Source organism: Trachypithecus francoisi, unplaced genomic scaffold (assembly GCF_009764315.1).
Source record: "Trachypithecus francoisi isolate TF-2019V2 unplaced genomic scaffold, Tfra_2.0 Lachesis_group7, whole genome shotgun sequence".
Taxonomy (NCBI): Eukaryota; Metazoa; Chordata; class Mammalia; order Primates; family Cercopithecidae; genus Trachypithecus; species Trachypithecus francoisi.
In genome coordinates this window covers 54,887,976-54,895,808 of record NW_022681472.1, presented here as the reverse complement: position 1 = coordinate 54,895,808, position 7,833 = coordinate 54,887,976, and the positions used below count along the sequence as shown (strand labels likewise).

Below are 7,833 nucleotides of genomic sequence, written 5' to 3'. Positions count from 1 at the left end.
TGTTCCATTTTTTTCTAAAGCAGTTCATGACCTGCTATATTGATTTTCTGTGCTACTAATGATTTGAAACCTACAGTTTGAAAAAAAAAAAACTGAACAGTTATATATTTATCAACATGAATAAATCTGAAGAAATAACAAGTATAGCATGTTATATAGTATGTGTGTGTATATATACACACATACCTACATATACATGTATATGGCATTCAAGAAATGCTATATATTGTGATACCTACATCTATATAAAGGAATAATTTTTAAAACTTTTATGATAAAGGTAAATACCAAATTCAGGATAGTACTATTATCTCTGAAGAGGAAGACGTGGAAAATAAAATGGGAAGGGAATACTGGGTCTTCAACTATATCTGTAATGTTTTCCTTATTTTACAAAAGGAAAAATGTTAATATTTGATAGGTGTTGAGTACCTGGGTGTTATTCATGTTTTATATTTTTTCAAAATACTTGATTATTAAAATTAACTGAAATAATATTTCTCAATCTTATATCACACTTTGAAAAAATCATCTCACTTTTTCCAAAAAGGAATTTACAGGTATTTTATTATCTTAATTATTTAAAGCAAATTTTAAAAGAACATTGCTGGGTGCAGTGGCTCACACCTGTAATCTTAGCACATTGGGAGGCCAAGGCAGGAGGATCACTTGAGACCAGGAGTTGGAGACCAGCCTGGGCGACATAGTGAGATCCCATCTCTTTAAAAGAAAATGTGTGTGTGTATGTATTTTATTTTTTTAATTGGCCAGGTATGATGGTGTACACCTGTAGTCCTAGCTACTTGGGAGACTGAGGAGAGAGGATCACTTAAGGCAAGAAGATCAAGGCTGCAGTGAGCTATGATTGTGCCACTGCTTTCTAGACAGGGTGACAGAGCAAGACTCTGTCTCTTTTTTTTTTTTTTTTTTTGAGACAGAGTCTCGCTCTGTCGCCCAGGCTGGAGTGCAGTGGCCAGATCTCAGCTCACTGCAAGCTCCGCCTCCCGGGTTTACGCCATCCTCCTGCCTCAGCCTCCCGAGTAGCTGGGACTACAGGCGCCCGCCACCTCGCCCAGCTAGTTTTTTGTATTTTTTTAGTAGAGACGGGGTTGCACCGTGTTAGCCAGAATGGTCTCGATTTCCTGACCTTGTGATCCGCCTGTCTCGGCCTCCCAAAGTGCTGGAATTACAGGCTTGAGCCACCGCGCCCGGCCGACTCTGTCTCTTAAAAAAATAAATAAGGTAAAATAAAAATAAGAGGCCGAGCACAGTGGCCTATGCCAGTAATCATTCCCAACACTTGAGGAGGCCAAGCAGGAAGAACACTTGAGCTGAGGAGTTCAAGACTGGCCTGGGCAAGACAGTAAGACCATCTCTACAAAAAATAAACAAAAAATTAGCTGGGCATGGTGGTGCATGCTTGTAGTTCCAGCTGCTTGGGAGGCTGAGGTGGGAGGATTGCTTGAGCCTGGAAGGTCATGGCTGTAGTGAGCTGAGATCGCACCACCGCACTCCAGCCTGGGTTACACAGTGAGACCCTGTCTCAAAATAAATACAGCCAGGCATGGTGGCTCATGTCTGTAATTCCAGAACTCAGGGAGACCAAGGCGGGCAGATCATTTGAGGCCAGGAGTTCGAGACCAGCCTGACCAACATGGTGAAACCCCATCTCTACTGAAAATACAAAAAAATTAGGCAGGCGTGGTGGCACATGCCTGTAGTCCCAGCTACTCGGGAGGCTGAGGCAGGAGAATCGCTTCAACCTAGGAGGTGGAGGTTGCAATGAGCCAAGATCATGCTGCTGCATTCCAGCTTGGGTGACAGAGCAAGACTCCATATAAAATAAATAAATAAAAATGTTTTTTAAAGTTGTGGCCAAACTTTAGGGTTATCTTAAGTATCTTTTTTTTTTCAAAGACAGGGTCTGACACTGCCACCCAGACTAGGGTGTGGTGGTACAATCATATAGCTAACTGTAAACTCAAATTCCTGGGCTCGATTGATCCTCCTGAGCCTCAGCCTCCTGAGTAATTAGGACTACAGGTGTGCATCACCACACCCGGCTAATTTTAAATGTGTGTGTGTGTGTGTGTGTGTGTATATATATTATATATTATATATATTATAATATATATATATTATATATATATTATAATATATATAATATATATATATATATGAAGTGGGGTCTCACTATATTGCCCAGGTTGGTCTTGAACTCCTGGCTTCAAGTGATTCTCCAGCCTTGGCCTCCTAAGGTACTAGGAGGCATCAGCCACCACAACTGGCCAATAGAGATCTTTTTGTTCTTCAATTTTGCAATGCAAATTAATAGCGATACTAGGTGTGGTGGACTAAATGGTGACCAAAAAGACATGGCCTAATCCCCAGAACCCATTACTATTGCCGTATGTAGTAACAGACTGAATATTACCTTATAAGGCAAAATATGTAGTTAAGAATTTTAAGAGCCAGCATGGTGGCTCACGCCTGTGATCCCAGCATTTTGGGAGATAGAGGCGGGCGAATCACCTGAGATCAGGAGTTCAAGACCAGCCTGGGCAACATGGTGAAAGCCCATCTCTACTAAATATACAAAAATTAGCCAGGCATGGTGGCCTGCACCTGTAATCCCAGCGACTCGGGAGGCTGAGGTAGCTTGAACCCAGGAGGCGGAGGTTGCAGTGAGCTGAAATAGTGCCACTGCACTCCAGCCAGGGCAACAGAGTGAGACTCCATCTCAAAAACAAAAAAAAAATTTAAGAGGAGCGTTATCCTAGATTGTCCAGGTGAGCTCTAAATCCAGTGACAAGTGTCTTTACAAGAATAAGGCAAAGAAATATAACATAGATAGGAGGAAGCAATGCCACCATGACGACACAGACTGGAATGACACCGTTAACAGTCAAGGATGCCAAGAATCACTAGAAACTGGAAGAGGCAAAAACGTTCTCCTCTAGAACCTCTAGAGAGAGTATAGCCCTGCTGACACCTTGATTTTCTTCTGACCTCCAGCACTGTGAAAGAATAAACTTGTTGTTTAAGCCACCCAGTTTACAGTAATTTGTTATAGCAGTCATATTTTAAGAAGAAAACTGGGGGAATAAATTTGGTATAAGGAAATGTTATAGGAAATCTAGGTCCACCTGCCTGGTTATGGTAACAAAGGGTGAATACTTTTCTTTCCTAAGTTAGCAACATCAGAAACATCTTTAAAGTCTTTTTCTACATGAATTTCCTTATTGGTTGCAGTGATTTTAAAATATGTCCACAAATTATTTAATGTACCCCCTTCAAAAAGTGGAGCCTAATTCTCCTCCCTTTGAGTATGGATTATATTTATTGGCTTACTTCTAACAAATACAATGTGGCAGAAGTGACCGTGTGTGACTTCCAAAATTAGGACATAAAAGGCTTTGTGGCTTTCTCCTGGTTCTTTGACTTAGATTATTCGCTCTGGGAAAAGCCAGCTGCCATGTCATAAGGATACTCAAGCTGCACTATGCAATGTCCATATGGCAAAAACTCAGTCCTGCCAACAAGAAGCCCAAGAACTTGGGCTATCTGAGCACAGTCAGCCTTAAGATGACTGTAGTTCGGGGCTGGTCTTCAAGAGTCAGCAACGCAAGATGGCAGCCACCATGGGCTCAGGAGTAAAAGTCCCTCACAATTTCCAACTATTGGAAGAACTCGAAGAAGCCCAGAAAGGAGTAGGAGATGGCACAGTTAGCTGAGGTCTAAAAAATGATGAAGACAGGACACTTACAAGATGGACAGGGATGATAATTGGGCCTCCAAGAACAATTTATGAAAAGCAAATATTCAGCCTTAAAATAGAATGTGGACCTAAATACCCACTAGCACCCCCTTTGTAAGATTTGTAACAAAAATTAATATAAATGGAGTTAATAGTTCTAATGGAGTGGTGGACCCACGAGCCATATCAGTGCTAGCAAAATGGCAGAATTCATATAGCATCCAAGTTGTCCTGCAAGAGCTTCAGCGCCTAATGATGTCTAAAGAAAATATGAAACTCCCTCAGCCGCCTGAAGGACAGTGTTACAGCAATTAATCAAAAAGAAAAACTACAGGACCTTCCGCTTCCCCCGATTCGATTTAAGCAGTCTTCATTTTCCACAGTAGTAAATTTTCTATATACATCGTGTAGACCTCAAAGTACTGGAAAGGAAGCTCCCATTCAAAGGAAATTTATCTTAAGATACTGTAAATGATACTAATTTTTTGTCCATTTGAAATATATAAATTGTGCTATAACAAATCATCCTATCAAGTGTAACCACTGTCCACATAGTTGAATTTCTGAAATGAAGAAATTCTAATTAAATTGATTCCCATCAGAACTGGTGAGGCACATCTAACTCAACTGTGAAAAGAAACATCACACAATCACCTTGCTGATTACATGGCCTGGGGGTCTCTGCCTTCTCCCCTTACCCTCCCACCTCCCACTTCCCTGCAACAACAGCCCTCTAGTTTGGCTTGTTAAAGTGGATGTGAAGGTTTCAGGTTGCAGCCTGCGAGACTACTGCTGGGTGTGTGGGGTGCTTCGCCTGCACCCCTGGTTTCTTTAAGTCTTAAATTATGCCCCTTCCAATCCATCATCCTTTCCCCACACTTCTCCACTCCTGCCTTTGGCAGAAGCATAGATTGTAACCCCTCCGCTCCCCTCTGAGATTGGCCTTTGGTAAGGAATTCAGGGCTTTCCCCGTATCTTCTCTCCCCCACCTTTATAGAGGGATGCTGCTTTTTCTTCCCTCCTCCTCAAGTTCCTTTTTGCACCATCACCACTCAGTACCTTCCATGACACTTCCTTGCTTTGGCCAGAAGCCATCAGGTAAGGGTAGAAAGTCTCTAACCTCCCTTGTTTAGTTTTGGAACTGTACTTATTCACTCTCCACCAGCCTGGGAAATGAATATTGGGTCCTCAGCCCTGCCATCCTCTGCTGTCATCAGCTGATGCATTGTTTTTAGCTCAGGTTTTGATAAGGTGAAAAGGAAAGTCACCAGGGTTACTCAGACCTGCCAGCTCTCGGAGTCCTTGGTGGTTGAAATTGGAGAAAGACCACAAGAAGACACCTGTAAGCACACATGATCCCTCTGAATTGTTTTACTTTCCTGTAATTGCTTTTGCTTTTAAAAACTGAAGAAGTTTTAAACAGGGCTTTCATTTGGTCATCCTTGCAATCCATTGAGGTCTAGTTTGGAATCTGACAACTGGAACAAAAAGAACCTTGAATCTAGTGCACGCCTTGGTTTTGGTGCTGCTGCTGCTTCTCAATTCAAGATCCTCAGCAGGGATTAAGAAAGAACCCAGCGTGCACAGCAGATCCCTGAAATTGGCGGGCTTGACCTCCTGGCAAATTGCTGTGTCTTTCCAGTTTCTGTTCAGAGCCACTAAATGCTGAAATGTGGATGCATACTGAAATAAAAGTAATTCATTGTGTAAAAAAATAAAATAAAATAAAATAAAATAACTCTAGTTCAGGATGACATCTTGACTGCAAACTCATAAGGGACCCTGAGCCAGAACCCCCAGGTAAGCTCCTAAATTCCTGAACCACAGCAGAAATTGTGAGATTATATTTAGTGCTTTAATCTACCAGATTTTGAGGTAATTCTTTTTTTTTCTTTTTTTTTTTTTTTTTTGAGATGGAGTTGCACTCTTCTCACCCAGGCTGGAGTGCAATGGCGTGATCTTGGCTCACAGCAACCTCTGGCTCCCAGGTTCAAGCAATTCTCCTGCCTCAGCCTCCTGAGTAGCTGGGATTACAGGTCCCCACCACCATGCCCGGCTAATTTTTGTATTTTTAGTAGAGATGGGGTTTTACCATGTTGACCAGACTGGTCTCGAACTCCTGAGCTCAGGTGATCCACCTGCCTTGGCCTCCCAAATTGCTGGGATTATAGGCGTGAGCCACCGCACCTGGCCTTGAGGTAATTCTTAACACAAATAACTAATACACTGATGCACCTTCTAAATAAAATGCCATTTTTGTTCAGGAGGCCTTAGCATAACAAATATCACAATCCTATGAATCTCTAGAAGTTGTCATGTGTAGATGATTACTGACATCACCACAAGTTATAATACCTTAAGAATGATACCATTCATTCAGTACTTCATATGTACATGAATTTTACCAATGCAGAAACAGCCTAGGAATCTGCTTAGTTCCTCTATTATTAACATCATACCTAAGTGTGGTACATTTGTAATGATCAATGAACAAATATCAATCCATTATTACTCATTAAATTTCATACGTCATTCAAATTTCCTTACTTTCCTTTCTCTTTAATCTCAAGTTCTATGAATCCATGGTCCTATTTCTGCACTAATTTGTGTTTTTTCTATATACTTCTGCATCTAAAATACTATTTTTACTAGATTTTTTACCAGATTAATTTCATTGAATGTCTTCCAAAGTATGAACACTTTTAAAGTTTTCTTAATATTCTCATGGTAACATCAAAATTTAAGGAAATCTGTTTGTCATCAAAAGGGGTTTTGGTAACTTGTTTTGTTAGATTTGCAAACTTTTCATATTATTTGCTCTTACATCACTTCCATGCTATTTCCTTTGCTTTTAGTGTAATTTTTTTCAAAATGGTAAAAGAAATGTTTATACATTATATTTTTAAGTCTCTATTTCTTTAATCTACTAAGGTAAACTTTTCTCAAGGCATTTTAACTTAACAGGATATTACATAGAAAAAAATAGGTGAATAATATCTGACACACTTCAAATGTTCTTTGAACTTTGTTAGTTTAGTGTCAGTTATTGACTGCTTGAATTGGAGAACCCCCAGCTCATATCAGTAACAGCTAGTCAAAATTATCAAGACCATTAGAACACATCACAGAAATCACTGTCATCAGTTTTTGATAGAAAGGAAGACTGCACAGTGAGATGATGTATTCAATAGAAGGTTGTGTGTAGTAAAAAGAAAATAAGAATTGTAAATGTAAGTCAACAGTAAATCCAAATGCCATGTCTTTCAAGGGAAATTTAAAAACTATGTTTCCTACTTTCAAATCCTTTCATCATTACAAGAGTTATTCTTTTCTGGTTAAAAAATCTTGCCTACCTCCTTTTAAAAGTTATTCTTTAAAACATTAGGCCAGATGAGCTAATTTCAGATGGCTTATTTACCTGCTCATGGATTTATATGCCACCTGCTTTTGCTTTTTCTACAGATGCAAAGTCAACCTCTAGGGCAAAATTCCACCTTTCTCTTTCTGCCACACAAGTGGTAAATAACATGACCCAATAAATTTTAGCATTTCCCCAAATGTGTAGGATACAAAAAATGTATTCATTCATGTGAGATATAAAAATGTACACTCACACTTCTGAAATCAACAGCCAGCCATTTCACACTTGGGCCAAAGGCAAACAAACATAATTCTCACTGGCAGCTGGACAACATTCCGAGCTGCCACCACATTAATTAACTCACCTCAATCAGATTCCACTTCAACTTGCACAGCTTGCTGCCAAGAAGCCTAGCAATAAATTGTTAGGTTAAATACTGAACAAGGTAGGGAAATACCATATGGTATGTTGTTATAGAGGGTGGGATATTCTTGTTTAACACTAGTAGCAGCGTTTTCCATTTACTTTTTATTGTCTCTTGTGATTTGAGAAAAATGAGTATATGTTCTTGTTGATAAATGAACTTGCATGTCTTATTGTGAAGGGAAATGGGATGGTAACAAGTTAACAAAACACCTTTGTCCACAAGCTTATATAGTTGATATTCCCTAAATCTGAAGACAACAGCTTACTTAACAAGTGCTGGGAGCCCATT

The 7,833-nt window shown here is 39.9% G+C and overlaps 1 pseudogene; it reads left to right on the top strand.

Annotated features, from left to right (window-relative positions):
• The first annotated feature begins 3,614 nt into the window (after positions 1-3,614).
• Positions 3,615-4,314, top strand: LOC117078966 (annotated as a pseudogene).
• Positions 4,315-7,833: the final 3,519 nt, after the last annotated feature.